A 17926-nucleotide genomic window follows, 5' to 3' on the forward strand; every position below is an offset into this window, starting at 1 on the left:
CCAAGAGATCGATCGTGCAACAACAAGAAAAAACTGTTGCAGGCAGTCGTAAACTGGTCGGACGTCAATTGTGAAAGGGGCTGAACGGTCGCATACATGCGAATGCAACGGTAGTGGAATGTAGTAAGCCGTAGTTTCGATCGGTCTTGCAACAGTCTCATATTATCGCACCCAGTCGCAAGACTGGTCTCTGTAGGTCTCCAGCACATGTGCAAGTGTTGTACGACCTCCAGTCGACTAAATGCGACTATACTTAGTTGTGCCACCTCTCGCACCAAGTCGTACAACGTTGAACAACACTCACACGATGATCGCCCGACCGATGGTACGACCTGTTGCGAGTGAATCAATCGTATTTGATCGCGTTTGGATTTTGAACATGTTCAAAGTTCAGATGCGACCAGTCACGATCACCTCCGACCACCTCGAGTTTGTGCGATCGTCTACAACGACTGCGAGTGCTCGCAAGACACCATGGGATCGATCGTGCAACAACAAGAAAAAACTGTTGCAGGTGGTCGTAAACAGGTCGTACGTCAATTGTGAAAGGGGCTTATCGACTGGTCCACGATGCGATTATGGAACAAATTACATGTTACTAATTTTCTAAAAAAATGTGAATAAAAAATATCTCTTCGTTTGAGGTCGAAATTAACTGAAAGAATACTAATATAGCAATTTTGGATGATTATACAAGCCTTTATTTTAGAGCAAAGTCGTAATTAGTTTCAAATTGTTGCCAGTCGTACGATTGCTATGACATCTAGATTTACTTTTATTCTAATAAGGATGATAGCATAGTCACAGATTTCTACAATTTTCGTACACTAAAAAATATTGGGTAAAATTTTTACCACCACGAGGGTAATTATGTGTCCAACCAATTTTGGGCAGTATTTTACCCATTATTGTCCAGTAAAGTTAAAAAAATAAGCAGCAATTGCGGTAGAATGGGCAAAATTTTCATCACACTGGATAAATAAAAATGCCCAAAAGAAATGCACAATGTTGGTTGCACACATAATTACCCTCATGTAGCACTTTACCCAAAATATTTTTAGAGTGTACGATGATAAGGTATTCCATATTAGCATCAAATTCTTCTACGTTTTATTCCAAAATCAGGTCGCAGATCAATCATAAGGTGTGCAGTGGCCTTTACACATGATGCATGTATTCATGCACGCTTTCTCATCAATCAGGTAAAACTTACAAACATCTCAATATTCCCTGATCAAAAATGCTAAGAGGAAATAAATAAACGAGGTATATGAACTGTATGACTCGTTTACGTGATACCAGGTAGTAAATCAAAATTTATTATAAAATCACTATTCGTTATAAATAGTGACGATATGCAGGTACATGCAGATGTAAGTGTAGATTAGTATATATAATATATATAATTCATATAGGTCTCTCCGTGGCGATAAATAAGCGACATTTGATATGATTGTTCAAAAATATCAGTCCCCCTCCCCCCCCCCCGTTTACGGTAATTATGCAGGAAACGAGAAATGGCAATAGGTAAAACAGAAAAGTGTAGGGGGAGTGTAAATAAGGGCACATTTTTTTATAATGCCAATTACATCTTTTAATGTAAAGCAGTGGAAACATGATTAGATGCCTATTACTATAGAGTAGACCGACATTATCCATTGGAAATATTATAACTAACCAGCCTAATTTGCATATTAATGAGCCATAAACATTTTTTGTCGGATGGCCTTATTTGCCCTACTGAAATGAGGCAATTGAGGCCGCCTGATTAAAATCTATTTTATGTTTCTGTATTCGAAATAAAAATAGTTCAGTTGGTTTGATACAATCACTAAACATTTACTAGTAACACTCCTACCATTAACATTTAGTTATTTACCCCCCCCCCCTCCAAAAAAAAAGTTTAGGATTGATTTATTAATTCTTTTTTTCAATGTTATGGTGGAAAAAAACGATTCTCGGATTGTGTTTTCTACTGTCACAGTTATATTGTGAATTTACTTGTTTTATTGGTAGTGGACACATACTTTATTCAAGTGCGGTGATGTCTACACTGCATTTTAAAGTTTTAACAGTTGTAACCATAGACTTAATTATGTATTAATCCGGGTGGCCTCATTTGCTCCATCGGACACGTCGAGTTCATAGACATCCAGTCAGAAAAAAAAAGAGGGAACATGGTGAAATTTACTACATGCACATGGCATGCACAGTAATACCTTAGACAAAGTAAACTTAAGATAAAAAGTAAATACACATTAATTACTGGGGAGGTACAGTTAATTGCCTCTCTGAAGTGGCAATGCTACTTTTAACATTTTGATTTTGAAGTGCTGCTGGTTTGTGCTCCTCCTGGCCATTCGCTCCCCACCCCGATAAATTTGACAAGTTGAAAATTGTTTAATGTGCAATGCAAAAAAATGTTTGAAAAAGCTTCGGAAAGCACTATAAAACCATTAAACTTGACATAAAAACTATCATCAAACAAGGAAAATGGTCGAATTTTATGCGTATTTCACTCGCAAAATTCTTAATTACAATAGTGGGAAAATTTTGATAATTTTGTCACCCCACCCTTCCATCCAAAATGTTGATCAACACTTCTAACTCTGAATTTTTTAATAACTTAACCACGGTCAGGAATAATATAGCGACCAAGCCATTTTCTTAACAATAATAATATTTAAAAAAGCATATCCTTAAGAATGAAAAACTTCAGAGTGTTTTTGACAAAAATAGACAATTTGTTATATTCATTCGTGATGGGAGAAAGTAGGGATAGGGGTTAATTATTTTGACCAACGAGGGCACTGTATTACAGGGCAACATTGACAATGATATACCCGAACTTGAAGAGAGCGTTAATAAATACATATATTTTGCATTTACATGTTATTTGGCGAGGGAGCGTGTAGCGACCGAGCGAAAAAAAATCTCATTTTATCCGACAGTCACTATAGCTCGTAGCCAATCAAAATCATGGAAAATTGTCAGCTCTGACAACTTGTCAGACAAAAATGTTGATAACGCTCCCCTGGTATATTCCGCGTACTCATCAGGCTCCAGCACCCACTAATTAACATAAATATCACAAAGACTTGCTAGACCAACGTAAAAAAAAAACGCGCCTTCTCCGAAGAAGGAAAACAAGAAGGCTTAAAACTACATAATTTATAGATACATTGAAGTTTTATACTTTTATATGCCCGATCAGTATGGCTGAAATAATAATAATCACAAAAATATACAAATAGTAGTAATAACATAATGATGACGATGATAATACATTAGATATGCTTTCACTATTTTAAATTGCACAATTTTTCTCATTTCAAAAATTAAAAAAACGGTATTGTTGAAAAGGATCCATGATTGATGGTATACCCACTCGTAACAGACAGATGCTTGTGATGTCATTATATTGTACTAGCTGGTATACAAGCGGAACAATTATTTTCTTTTCTCCTTCGTTTTTGTTTGTTGTTTGTATGTTATTTTTTGTGGGGGTGGGGGTAATTACGCCACTGCAGGTGTGCATTGAAATCATTATCATAATTCAAGTAGGCCTATACCACCTTCCTTTCTCGTCCTCATTCCCATTAAAGTTTTAGTAAAACAAGAAAACAGAAGGCTCTGATATTTTATTTCTTATCAGAAAAAAAAAACATTATTGAATATTACCTTTCAAACGAGAACAAAATTTTACAACGAATTGAATGATTTTTTTTAAATAGCGAATTGGAACATCGCACTTACCGACGGCTGTCATAAATGCTTCGTTAGCGGTGAGCAAAACTATAATTAAAACTGTTGAATAGACTCGAGAGTTCTGGAGGAAACACGAGCAAGATGAAGACATGATGAACCAACCCTATTCAACTGATACGGAATCGAAGCTACAGTATTTAGTGGAGTCAAAATTCGGCGTATACATGTATATAAATCATTCAACTGTGTATTTAGCGAACATATTTCAGATCTGCAGGTTTGCATTTTAATGTCTAAATGAATACGACAGCGCCAACTATGTTGGACAAACCATGCACCTATGAAGAGATGGACATTCATCGCTTAGATAATGAATTCACTAACAGGTGACGGTAATTGTCATCTGAATAACATTCTCTTCATACTAGTCTTCTTTGGTCCTATGATCGTCACCGTGAGAAGGGACTGAATTAGTTCGTTATTGGACATTTATATTTCACAAATTATATGTTGATAGAAAATCAATGAAATAATGGATAATCGATGTGCAGTTTTTGTTTACCTTTGTTAATCTTAGTTCCATGTGTTTTATTTGGGGAAATGTCTGCATATTTTAATATAGAGGCAATATTGTGATTGATTGTTTACCATTTAAAATTCAATTTTCCCAAGTTTCTCCATAATATTCCAGATATACGTGGCACATAACATGTGTAGATCGTGTATCTTTCAATGTTATTGAGGTCCTTATGTGTGAGCGGTAGTTAGCGGATCGAATAATATCATATTTTATATCATAAAAATCGTCTGCTTCTCAAGTTTGCTGATCCATATATGAAGCAAATTGACTGAAAGGCACATACTGAAACAGGGGATCAGCCAACAAAAGTCAAGACCGGGAAACTGTTCCGTCTTTGGGTGATCAGATACGTCTTGGTAGTCATGGTAATTGCTATTGTTACAACACCTGTATGTTCTCATTAAGATGCGCATAACCAGGTGACGGTGACTATCATTGTGTCAAAGAAATGCTCGCGTTAATCGTCCATCTTTTCATAGGTCCATGGACAAACGATCATGACTTTAAAGGACAAGTCCACCCCAACATAAAGCTGATTTGAATGAAAGGAGAAAAATCCAACAAGCATAGCAATGAAAACTTCATCCAGATCGGATGTAAAATAAGAAAGTTGAGACATTTTGAAATTTCTCTTAATTTCACAAAACAGTTATATGCACATCCAGGTCGGTATGCAAATGAGGAGACTGATGACATCATCCACTTACTATTTCTTTTGTATTTTATTATATGAAATATGAAATATTCTGATTTTCTCCTGATGTCACGTGAAAGGAGCTTTATTCCTCCCTGGATATATGGAATTACCATTATTCTAACATCTTTTGGCTCAGTCAAGTTGGTCATTATTGTCGGTCAAATATGTAAGAATTGAAATATTGTATAATTCAAACAATAAAAATCAAAAGAAATCATGAGTGAGGGACATCATCGACTCTCTCATTTACATGTCACTGAGTTGTGCATATTACTATTTTGTGAAAAATAAGTTAAACTTCAAATTGTCATGATTTTCTTATTTTACATCCGAGTTGGATGAAATTTTTAGCGTTGTTGGATTTTTCTCTATTGATTCAAAGCAGTATTTTTTTCTGGGGTGGACTTGACCTTTAACAATATACATATTGGATAATTATTTCTGCATGCTGATGACTAGAATGGAAGGTTGACATCTGCTATTCTTTTTTCATTTTGACTGAATTTGTGTAGTGCGTTTGTGAAGTTTGATAGGATTCTTTTGGAACCGCGTTTAGATTCTCTGCCGCTTAACGCAGTTCATTCAGTGAACCAAGAATCGTTTTGTTTTTTAGAAGTTTACCCTAGTCCTACACAATGTTATTTCACTCTTGCGGGAAATTTCGACTTTTTCCAGGAAAGGTTCGGGAAATGAACAAACTTCCAGGAAACTTCCAGGAAATCCGAAAACTACAATTAAATAACATCAAACGTAGCAACTTTTGATATTCATGTTTGTTTATATACCTCAATACAATAGCTCAAAAATTTTCGCTCGTGCTCCGCGGTCGCATTTCTTGATTTAAAGGTCAACTTCACCCCAGAAAAATGTTAATTTCAATCAATAGAGAAAAATTGATCAAGCGTAATATTGAAAATTTCATTAGAACAAAATAAGAAAGTTACAATTTAAAAGTTTCCCTTTTCACAATACACTTAGGCCGTGTTTATGCTTCCACTTTTCAGGCCAGAATCAGCGTTTCCAAACGTGATTAGTCCAAAACACGGTTGCGTCCATGTTTACTTTCATTTAAACGCTGTTTCAAAACACCGATCGTAAACTCACAAAAAGGTGCGTTTGTAAACGTCGTTTGACCAGAATCAGGCTTTCTGGGGAAGTATAAACAGAACCACGATCGTAAACGTGTTTAAATGACGTCATTTGGTACTTGCTTCCGGTGAGATGAAAATCCGCGGGCAAATACAGTCGCATTGCTCCATGGTCGCATGTTACCTCCACGGAATTACCTCTCATCTCCCTTGTTTTGCATTAGTACTATTACTAGTATTACTCTTCCAATTTGTCATCACGATGAATGTTGAGGGATTTACACCAAAAAATAACCTGGAACATGAGTTATAATGAGGAGACATCGCAAGATGCCCCAGTAGCATAAACAAATAGACATTTATTTTTATTTTGTATACTTAATATTCTTTTCTTTTTTTACTATTATCCTCACCATGGTGGAAATTATATGGCTATATCAAGAAGCTCCATGCAATGACTAAAATATCGGAAATTGTTCGATGTTTATATAACAGTCGACGTAGCTTCCCCATAACAACACTCGGAAAAAAAAAACTTTCGAAAAAGGGCGCGCCCAATTTGACCTCGCTTTCCTGCTCAACGAAAATTACGATGCGAAGCCAGCTGGAGATCGTGATTTCGCCTCTGAAAAAAAGGTGCATAAACAGCACTCCCAGAGCCACGTTTACGATCGGCGTTTTGGATCGACGTTTGAAAACACTGATTCTGTCCTCGCAATGGAAGCATAAACACACCCTATATGCACAACTAATCAGTGACGTGCTAATGAGAGAGTCGATGATGTCACCCACTCACTATTTCTTTTGTTTTTGTTGTTTAAATTATACAATATTTCATTTTAATCCATATTTAATCCATATTTTATTGTTCGAAGAAATACCCCGAAAATTTGCTTTGCCTAATTGATCGTGGGCCCGGCAGCGCTGTGCAGCGCCAGCTCGACGAGGCTCTATCCCTTTAATCGTTGAACGCCAAATAAGGTAGCAGCAACTCCCATCTTTTAACGTCTTTTGGTCTGACGCGCCCGGGGTTTGAACCCCCGACCTCCTGGTTGTGAGCCGGACGCTCTACCAACTGAGCCAACACACCGGTATTTTTTTTAACAGATTTGACATTAAGGTCCAACTCAGCTGAACCAACAATGGTAATACCACATGTTCAGGGAGGAATAAAACCTTTTTTTTATAGGACAACAGGGAAAAAATTGGAAATATTTCATATTTCATATAATAAAATATAAAAGAAATAGTAAGTGAATCATGTCATCGGTCCCCTCATTTGCATACCGAACAGGGTGTGCACATAACTGTTTTAAACTGTCATAACTTTCTTGTTTTACATCCGATTTTGATGAAATTTTCAGTGTTATGCTAGTTGGATTTTTCTCTATTTATTCAAATCAACTTTTGTTGGGGTGGACTTGTCCTTTAAATAAGATTATTATAAAGAAAGCGTATATTAACAATGCCCCGTTTTCAGGTGGGACTCGTACTAACAAGAAAATTCATGATACCACAACACTCCCGTACAGAGGAGGTTGGTGATACGACATGAACACTCCCGTACAGATGAGATAGGAGGTTGGGGCATGGACCCCCCCCCCACAAAAAAAATGAAAAGAACAGAAAAATTGAAGAATTGAATGGAGAAGGGGGAAATTAAATTCTATGACAACATACAGTGGAGGAGACCGGGGTTAGTTGGCCCCCTTTCCTCTTTAGAAAGTGAAAGCTTTGTATTGCTGCATCCATGGACCTATTACGAAATAGGTCCATGCTGCATCCAAGGACAACTAATTCTGGTATTCAGCTAGCCTCCTCTAGCTACATAAGTAACTGTGTCCCTCAGCATGTGAATATGAAGGCCATTAGACCACACAGCTGTAAAATTTGCTCTCCTAAAAGTGACATCTCTACTTTAGATAGGTGAATGCTATGTAAATTATACAAATCAGTGTATAATTGAATCATTTTATATTGTAGCAAAACTTATTGCTGAATATTATTCATAGGTAACTTTCTTTATTTATCTTGGAATAAATGTATTTTGTTTAGTAGGTGCACGGGGCTACTTGCCCCCCTTGTACATTCAAGCCAAATATGAGCTGATGACTTAATGTCTCATACAAAATAGCAAGAATGATAATAAAAATTTTGTCTTAAATTCGGACCCTATCTTGTACATTTTGTGTTCTATATATGGCTCTAGACTACACCTTGTTTTATCCTGAATTGAAAATATGGCCCACAAATTGTCATTTCGTTTAAGAAATGTGTATGCTTCGATCATGCCAAGAACATGCTGACAGAAAAAAAAAGCCTGCATCGGCAAGTATAGGGAAACTTAACACAAATGAAGGCGCGGGAAGGAAAATAATATGACAGACAGGCAGAAGTGGATGTCATTGTTGAAACATAATGATCTGGTAGAAACTTAAAAGTGTGAAGTATGGTGGGAAAAAAAATGACCAGACAAATTCTCCATAATTCATAGAACGTGATCTTTGTCTAAATTTTTTTTCACCCACATTTTCCCCGATCGGCCGCTCGAAGTTAATTTTTGTTTGTTTCTTTGAAGGGGTAATATATTTATATATATAATATCATAAGCCTTATTTAAAAAGTGTGAGCTTTTTGTTTATTTATGTATTTTGTTTTAAAATTCAAATATTCTTGGCAATGTTTATGATCCTAAACGAGATGTGATTCTAACTGAATAATTGCTGCGAGCGCGAAGCGCGAGCAGAAATTTTTAATATACGTTTTCATCTGATAAAAAAGGATCTGTTACCGGCAGCTTGTTAGCCATGAAGACGTTACATATTTCAACTATCAAATATTTTCGAATTTTCAAATAATTTTCGAGCTGAAATATGTTTTGTATATTGACTTCAAGATTTGATATTTAAGCTCCATATTGAGCAAGATATGTAAATCACCTAAAAGGCGATGCGAGCGCGAAGCGCGAGCAAAAATTTTATATCCCGGCATGAAAGATTTTTTACTATTACTTTCCAAGTCTTCCCCTTATCTTATTCACTCGTCTTCCTCCTTTTATATATGTTTCCCTTTCTTTTTTTCTCCTCTCTTTTCCCTTTTTCTTCTCTTTTTTTCTTTATTTCCCTTTTTTTTTTTTTTTTTTTTGCTCCGCCAATAGGAGGGGGGGGGGGGGGGGCCGGGCCCCTCGCCCCCCCCCCCTGGATCCGCCTATGCTGTCATGCCGTGCATACCCACATGAAAAAAAAACCACCACGCACGTGCGGGTCTCCATGTGGGTGCTCGCGTGTGCCCCGGCGTCGTACGTACAGGAACGGCTCATAGACGGCTAGCTGCGCTGCTTTTGAATGCGAATTTACCCACCGTTAGTTGCATCGAAAAGTTACATGACAGTTTTTTTTTCTTTATATTTTTTAAGGGGAATCAACTCTCATTTCCTTGAGAAGGTATGCACATATTCCCCCCCCCCCCCAGATGGTCACACTTCTTTTGTGACAAAAACATGGGGGGGGGACATTTGATATTGTGTCCCCCCCTGAAAAAATCATGGGGGGGGACACGCCCCCCCGTCCCCCACCGATTGACGCCCATGTCTGTACATAAAAATCACTCAAAAGTGTTTGCAAAATGTCTTCAGCTGACAGATGTTAATTAACCTTAATTAAGATCTTACTAGAAATATGTAGGCCTAGACTTTGTATTTGCTTTGGGAAAGTTAGTTAAATAGTTGTTATTAACATTGGTAATGTACTTCAAACATGTTGATTTTTGTGTTATTAGGCTGCTATAATGTGAAACATAAAAAAGGGGCCCAACTAACCCTGGCCTCCCCTATATATTTCTACAATAAAAAGTCAGCAGAGTTGTATAGAGCGCGCGTAGCACTGCACTGGTCCTACATTACATGTAGATGGCGCTACAAAGCCACGTCGACTTATTTTCTGTGACTGTGCGAAGACTTGTGATCGATGGGACTGTTTGCTTGTTGTAAGGTAAGAGAAAAACGGCTATAATTGTTTGTTCCTTTTACAAGTTGATGATTTTTAGATATTTGAATTGTTGCTTTGTTTCATTTCCGACAGTAAACGGTAAGTGAGCATTGTAATCTAAATCAAGACAGATCCAGACCCAAATTAAATTGCAATGAAACTGTAATCTACTTCACTCTTCAGTACTCCTTTAACCCAGAGAGCTCCCGCCCGCGTAGCGGGCGGGAGCTCTCTGGGTTAGTACTCCTTCAGTCCCATTCGCATTATTTTGCGTAGGCTACTGTAGATAGCCGTAGGCGCTGGCTAGGCTTAGATTTTGGTTTGGAATGAATAACAAGTTAGATCTAAGCACGGAAATAAAATGAAGGGGAAAGCTGATCGCCACTATCGTGCGTAGTCACGTGACTGCCGCCATCTTGCTAGTGACTTTAGCGTTCATGTGCAATTTCCGAATTCCGTGTAACTAAACTAACACTAACAGTAACACTAACAGTAGAGGCGCACGGCCAAGGCAATATTGGAGACTATCTCCAATGTGGGAGATTATCTAGTCTTGAGGACGCAATGATGATGATTTTTAAAATAATGAAATATACTTCTTCATCATTGACGTCTTGACACTCTTCCCCCAGTCGCATAAGAGAAGGACCATAATAAAGATGGATTTCCCTCGGAAATCCATCTTTAGAAACAAAAATCACCTTAATTGTATTGATTTCATTAATTTTCACACCTTCCTACGCCTAATGCGTAGGAAGGTTTTAAAAATTATAACATGAAAATGTGAAAAATTTAAGGTTTCTTACCTAACTGATGCTGAGTAAACCCCTCGATCCACATGTAAACAACGTAAGTACAATAGCGTCGACCCTTGAACCGCTTATGTATGACGTACTTCTGGCTAGCGATGCCGTTCTGATGAATAATTTATAGAAAAACAAATTATTTCGCAAATGTTAAAATTGGTATGAAACTTACAATTATTTTTAATTTACGTGATACATTTTAACATTTGCGAAATAATATTTTTTTTCTATAAATTATTCATCAGAACGGCATCGCTAGCCGGAAGTACGTCATACATAAGCGGTTCAAGGGTCGACGCTATTGTACTTACGTTGTTTACATGTGGATCGAGGTGTTTATCCGGCATCAGTTAGGTAAGAAACCTTAAATTTTTCACATTTTCATGTTATAATTTTTAAAACCTTCCTACGCATTAGGCGTAGGAAGGTGTGAAAATTAATGAAATCAATACAATTAAAGTGATTTTTGTTTCTAAAGATGGATTTCCGAGGGAAATCCATCTTTATTATGGTCCTTTTCTTATGCGACTGGGGGAAGAGTGTCAAGACGTCAATGATGAAGAAGTATATTTCATTATTTTAAAAATCATCATCATTGCGTCCTCAAGACTAGAGATTATCTCCAATATCAGAGACTTTTGTAAAGAATTTTGGTATCCTATTTTAGAGACAGTCTCCAGTTTTGGAGTCCAATTTCCTTTGTTTACATTTGCTGCAAAAGGATAACCTTGGCGGCAAATAAAAATGTGATAAGCAGATTCCTCATGAAAAATTACCCCTTTTCACCGTCTACTTAAAAAATTCACCGTCTACTTTTGTTTTGATAAGGATTTTTGTTGTCAATCACACACAAAACAAATGGGCTTCTGACCTCAGTGAGACAAAATTTTGGGTGGAAAAAATCATGCTTTTGTTGGTGTTGTTTCTTTTGTCCTTTTGCAAAGCAAGTCTCCAATGTGGGAGATTGTCTCCCCTATTGGAGAGAGTCTCCCATATTGGCCGTGCGCCTCTACTGACTAAAGTAAAACTAAAGGCCACCGCACACCTTACGACCCGACTGGCTTGCGACTGAGTGTGGGGAGGTGTGACGTCACAACTCTTGTCAGCTTGAGAGTCGCAGACCGTTCAGAGACAAGTCGCAAGGAAAATCGTAAGCAGTAGAGGTGCACGGCCAATATTGGAGACTGTCTCCAATCACTCTAAGCACCAAGGTTATTAATTCCTGTGTTAAAAAAGTGAGTGCACGCGAATTAAATGTTGGACTTAAATTACTAGATCTTACCATCAGTAGAGGCGCACGGCCAATATGGGAGACTCTCTCCAATAGGGGAGACAATCTCCCACATTGGAGACAATCTCCCACATTGGAGACTTGCTTTGCAAAAGGACAAAAGAAACAACACCAACAAAAGTATGATTTTTTCCACCCAAAATTTTGTCTCACTGAGGTCAGAAGCCCATTTGTTTTGTGTGTGATTGACAACAAAATTCCTTATCAAAATAAAAGTAGACGGTGAATTTTTAAAGTAGACGGTGAAAAGGGGTAATTTTTCATGAGGAATCTGCTTATCACATTTTTATTTGCCGCCAAGGTAATCCTTTTGGAGCAAATGTAAACAAAGGAAACTGGACTCCAAAACTGGAGACTGTCTCTGAAACTGGATACCCAAATTATTTACAAAAGTCTCTGATATTGGAGATAATCTCCCACATTGGAGACAGTCTCCAATATTGGCCGTGCGCCTCTACTGACCATGGAGCTCCATGACGAAATCTATTCTTAAATTAGACTCTAGATATTACTAAATTGAAAAAAATGTATAAATATTACTCGCCTGGTCTTTTCTTGGGGTATTGAAGCCTTTTTGTCCAGAACTTGCTCAACTTTTGCGGCAAATTTTGTCGCCATAGGGTTGTGCACATTCTCATTTAATACTGGTTGTCACGTGACACGGCAATGTCGTTAGGCTGTTTGGCCTGTATTCAAGGCGTTCTATCCGTTATGATTTTATATTGAATGAAGCAAATTCCATCAGGTATAGGCCCCTATCAAGTCAAAATCGATACAGGGATCGAGAGGGGGGGGGGGGGTGGAGCCAAAAATTTCCCAGTCACATGGTATGAAAATGATATTTTTTATGATTGTCCACGATCATTAGGGCAAACCCGTGTGTGGCAGTACGGTAGCGTGATGAGTAAAAAAAAATAAAATAAAAGAAAGAAAGAGGGCCAATGTAGGCATACATTGCGCGTGGGAATAAAGTTGCTTTATATGTTCCAAGCGAGTGAAGCAAGCGAGAAAAAAACTTTTTGTGCAAATCTAAATTTGAGATAGATATCTTAACTTACACTTTTCCTTTTCTTTTCATTAATTCCCTTCATTTCTTTTTTATCTTGGTTGTAGAACTTTCGGGGGCCCCTAGGCCTAACCCTTCCATCGTGTACCCCCAGTGCAATATCAGCAGGTGGGTCTCGATAACTCTGGATATTTAGTAATTAGACCTATTTATAGAAAAATATAACGTTAATGTTTTGACCCCTTCCCCCCCAAAAAAGGAAAAACAATTATAAACTAAGTTATATACATCCCCCTTTTCTCATTTTGCTTTTTATTTTCTCTATTCCCTCCTTATTTTTTTTTGGGGGGAGGGACCTTTTCGGGGAGCACCGCCCCTAGCTACGCGCCTACCAGATGAAGAGGCGAGCGAGCAAAACCTTTGTCACTTTTATTACAAATATCAATTTTGCAATAGATTTTGACATTACATTCGGAATTATTCTCGCATGCATTTTTCTTTCCTTTTGCTTTTTTATGGCCTTTTATTTCTCTTCCCTTTCTCTTTCTGTCTTTCTTTCTTTCTTTCTTTCTTTCTTTCTTTCTTTCTTTCTTTTCCTTCCTTCATTCCTTTTCTCTTATCCCGTTTTTTTTTGGTGAAATCCACTGGACCGGGGATCAAGGGCCAGCCTGCATGCCCCCGGCGGTTTACGCCTCTGCCGTGGATGTAAGCTATATATACGCATGATCTTAATCTTCATTATGATTCAAACTATATAGAGGCGCATCCAAGATTTTCCAAATTAAGTAGGGGGGGGGGGGGCGGGGTGAATTTTCTCAAGTAAAATTTGACAACTCCCAAAAAAGGTTCTTACTAAAAAAAAAAAAACGGTCATTATATTGTCTCGCGTAAAGTTTGACAAGTTAAAAAAAAATGGTCACTCAAAATGAAAGTCATTTTGTCCGCGTAATATTCGGCAAGCCCCCCCCTCCACAAAAATAAGAAAAGGGAAAGTCATTTTGTCCACGTGATATTTGGCAACCCCCCCCCCCCAAAAAAAAAAAAAAAAAAAAAAAAAAAAGGTTTTAACTATAGCAATGATCGAAGGTCATTTTGTCTCGCGTAAAATTTGACAATTTTTTTATAAAGTTGTCACTAAAAAGAAGGTCATTTTTTTCACCATTGATTATATTTGGCAAGCCCCCAACCCCCACCCCCATAAAAAAGTTTGTCCCTAAAAGTGATGTATAGAAAGTCATATTGTTAATTTGTTCCCAGTAAAATTTTGAATTTGGCAATAAAAAAAAAAGGCCAAAAAGAGAAAAGAATATGAACGAAACATCCCCATTACAAATAATGCTGTACGTGATTCTCATGAGGGGGGGGGGGGCACATAACTAGTATTAACAACATATTTAATTCCAAAATGTTTACTATAAATCTCAAAAGGGGGAACGGGCAGAAATGCTCACCCCAACCCCCCCCCTCCCCCCCCCCCCCCGCCACTGATTCCAATCAATAATGACTTTTCTCTGCAATACTAATGCTTTGAAATCAAGATACTGAAGATTGATACGCTTAACATAAATTATGAACGTCTGACAAAAAGATAACCAACCGATCACCTGACCGATCAGCTGACCAGTACGCGTATCACTTCGGAGTTGATCACTCGTCGCAGGTGTGTGGAACGCTCACCGAAAATCAACAAAAAGGGCCTGAAATGTAAGTTTAACAATAATCCATTTTAATTTCAACTATTTTGAGAACTTACTCAATTAAATGCGACCAAATAAAAGTTATATCTTAACACTGCAACTTGTATTAATGCGTACATTTACCAAAGTCTTGGGTTGGAAATCAGAACAGCATTGTCCAACCCATAATTTGGGTAATGTCGCCTATGAGGTCCATACATGTTAATGTTTGGACCTCATTGGTACTAGGAGTGTCTCCAATGTGGGAGATTATCTCCAATATCAGAGACTTTTGTAAAGAATTTTGGTATCCTATTTTAGAGACAGTCTCCAGTTTTGGAGTCCAATTTCCTTTGTTTACATTTGCTGCAAAAGGATTACCTTGGCGGCAAATAAAAATGTGATAAGCAGATTCCTCATGAAAAATTACCCCTTTTCACCGTCTACTTAAAAAATTCACCGTCTACTTTTGTTTTGATAAGGATTTTTGTTGTCAATCACACACAAAACAAATGGGCTTCTGACCTCAGTGAGACAAAATATTGGGCGGAAAAATTCATGCTTTTGTTGGTGTTGTTTCTTTTGTCCTTTTGCAAAGCAAGTCTCCAATGTGGGAGATTGTCTCCCCTATTGGAGAGAGTCTCCCATATTGGCCGTGCGCCTCTACTGGTAAGGATTTGACATGTCGAATCCTTATGACTGGATCGCAAGCTCAATCCAACTTCCAGCCAATCAGACAGCAGAGTTGCACGACGCGTATATGATAAACAACGCGCATACGCAGTAGTAAGCGCACTTTCTCAGTTGCTATGGCAAAAAGCAAAAGGCGCATGCATGAGTCGCAGATCGAATCGCAAGGTGTGCGGTGTCGAGGCTTATGACCACCTTGCGATTCATCTCCCCTCACTCAGTCGTAAGCCAGTCGCAGACCATTCGGGTCGTAAGCCCGGGGGGGCCACTTACATTGACGAGTGGATACCATGCGCGACCACAAAAACAAGTAAACAAGTCTTTTTCAAGATAGAGCATGTTACGTACGTAACGTTATAAGGGTGTCAAAAACACAAAAATATTGAAAAAAGGGTATCTCTTCGCTCTGAAAAATATACGTGTTTAGGGTCAAATATGCGGGGATGATAAAACAAAATCAAAATGTTTTATAGAGGATGTCCTTTTTGCCCCAACACTACGTGTTTAGAGTCCGATTTGCGCGAGGTGTGGAAGGTGGGGCCGTAATAAACCAAAATAATGGTGTGTAAAGGTAAAACCGACGACCGACGGACCCGTGACATAACAATATCGCTGTACTTGTTTAGGGGTTCATTTCAGGGAATACATGCCAAGAGTATCGTTTTGTTTCCAATACTTGTTAAGGGGTGCATTTTCAGAGTATGGAAAAAACATCGCTGTGCGTACTTGTGGCTCAATTTTGGGAATACTTGCCAATAGTATTTGTTTCCAATACTTGTTAAGGATAGGGTTTCACACGCCAATACTTGTTAAGGGCAACGTTCTCGCTACCACGAGTCACGGTTGGCGGGCGCCGACAACCCTGAAAATTTTCAGGGCAAATCCGCCAACCGTGAACTTCCCCGACAACTGTGGCCGACAACTGTGGCCGACAACTGTAAAACAGGCCTAGATCTACACAAAAACTGAATAATATATTAAAAAACAATGTGCTTTTCAGATCCTAAAATAAACTTGTCGATTATTTCGTCCACGATTTCTTCCCGGGATTTCTTTGACTCACTACTAACTACGATACGACCTCGACTCGAGGCCCAATCTCCTTTGTGGGAAGCGCGAAGATGTCTACCCCCGTGTTTACCTCGCATTTGCGTATCGCATTGCTCACATTATTTACGTCTTTAAAATGGTAGTAAATGCGCTCAAAAACAAGTGAGGGGAGACGGGGGGAGACGGCTATCGTGGGTTACTGGGTTGGGCAATGTAATTTAGATTATTATGAATTTCAGTTGATATTGTCACTTATTTTGTCAAAAATAAAGTGTGTCAACAATAATATGAAAATTCGATCGAAATTTAACTTCATCTCGTCCCACTAAGCTACATCGACTACATGAATTCACTGAATGCTTTTCTGATGACACTGCCGTAGAGCGAATTGAGAAAATTATTTCCAGATCACGTTAATAATGACAAAGCCAAAGGAATGGATTGATTTAATGCCCAACTCATTTACTTACAGCAAAATTATTTATTCACATTTAAATTCCGATTTTACTCCATAATTTCCAAAGTCTTGATCTCTACATCAATCTTTTGAAAGTGTTGATTAATTCGGCGACGGCATGTCTACCAAATTCTGTGCCACTGCACTTGCGCTCGCAACGGCCACATTCAGAATACAAATCGCACATGGCATAAAAATCCTTGGTCCGGGGATCCCAGTCTTTCAAAATAAGATGGGATCCAAAGCTAATTTAATTTGAATGTTTTTTTATATATTCATTGAATCTGTTATAATTTTCATTTTTTAAGTAATAATCTTTATTAATTCGCATTTTTTATCATTACGACTCATTTTGTAAAGTGAGTTATACGTAGTGTATTTTCATTTGTATTGTTTTATTACTCTTTACCTGCCAATTAATAATGAGCGCACCTGTCACGGGCCTGAGAAATGTTTTAGTCATCACAGTGAATGCTTTATGAATTTGTTGTACAATTGCTTAACAACTACGATTTAAAATAAAATATTTGAAATTAATTTGTGTAAAGGAGAAAGAGAGAATAATGGGGGGTGGTCGTGGGCAATGTAGATGAAAATGATGGGATGTTTGTGACTTTGTGGGGAGGGGATTGGCGAAAAGAAGTCAATGTTTGTAGCGAATGAAATTAATATTCATTTATGGATGTGTCTACTGTGATTGTGGCTGCATAATCTTTATGGCTATTGGAAAATCCACCACGGGTCGGGAGGGGTACGTGATTCAATAGATTTCGATAGAAGTACACATTCAACAAAGTGGAATTGGCAATTCATTCACAGATATTCATTTCAAGTACGAATTATTGAAGTTGATATGTGTGAACGTTTTAGAGGATACATTGTATATGTATT

The sequence above is a fragment of the Lytechinus pictus genome, chromosome 7 (genome assembly GCF_037042905.1).
Source record: "Lytechinus pictus isolate F3 Inbred chromosome 7, Lp3.0, whole genome shotgun sequence".
NCBI lineage: Eukaryota > Metazoa > Echinodermata > Echinoidea > Temnopleuroida > Toxopneustidae > Lytechinus > Lytechinus pictus.